Source organism: Neophocaena asiaeorientalis, unplaced genomic scaffold (genome assembly GCF_003031525.2).
Source record: "Neophocaena asiaeorientalis asiaeorientalis breed wild unplaced genomic scaffold, Neophocaena_asiaeorientalis_V1.1 scaffold165, whole genome shotgun sequence".
Classification (NCBI taxonomy): Eukaryota; Metazoa; Chordata; class Mammalia; order Artiodactyla; family Phocoenidae; genus Neophocaena; species Neophocaena asiaeorientalis.
The window spans coordinates 602787-603518 of NW_020173918.1; the positions used below are offsets into that span (position 1 = coordinate 602787).

The window sequence follows — 732 nt, forward strand, 5'->3', positions numbered from 1 at the left end:
TCAGTAAATCCCCATTTCTTAGAGATGTGGATCTTCCTGTGGCCAGGGAACTTGAACTTAGCCCTTGTGTAGGGCCTCAATCACCATGCTCCTTGTTCTGTAGCTTGGCGTGGATGGACACTACACCTTGGCCAATGTGGACCCTGGCCACTGTGCCCTAGGGCTTTCCAAACGCACCGTGCATACCTGTCTGGAGCCTACACTGGGGACAGCGTGAGGCCATACATGAATATCCACTGGAAAGGGCTGTCTCCAAGGTTCCTAAGGGCAACCCATAAAGGCAACAGGCTGCATACACTACTGAGGAGGTTGCTATTTGTAGCCATTGCACACCAGACCCCCAACAGGGTAGAATTTTTTTTTTCTTTTTTCTTTTTTCAAGTGATCTCTGTTTTTTGAAGTGTACCCAAAACATACCAAGAGCCAAAACTTGGGTTGGTTTTCCCAGCACTCATAACAGTATAGATAGCTAACACCTATAGAGTGTCTACATGTGCCAGGTACTCTTCTCGGTGGTTTGTGTATGTTTAACTCATGCCAACTACATCTGTCTCATTTCAACCACATTCTGGCACTGGGTTGATTGTTAAGACAAGTAGGTAAAAGAGTCCCTCCTCTCTGGTCTTTGGCCTTTAAAGGGCTTTACTCTGTCCCTCTTTCAGCAGTGCCCCTCCCCATTTAGGCCACAGAGTCCAAAGAGCCAAGAGAATATGTCCACCTGGAGCCCACATT

The 732-nt window shown here is 47.4% G+C and overlaps 1 non-coding gene across 1 annotated transcript; it reads right to left on the minus strand.

Moving 5' to 3' along the window:
- Nucleotides 1-244: 244 nt before the first annotated feature.
- LOC112404183 (small nucleolar RNA SNORA70) lies at nucleotides 245-381 on the minus strand. The gene has a single exon (XR_003004057.1). It is a non-coding gene; the product is annotated as a small nucleolar RNA SNORA70 (small nucleolar RNA).
- Between the last annotated feature and the right edge of the window lie 351 nt (nucleotides 382-732).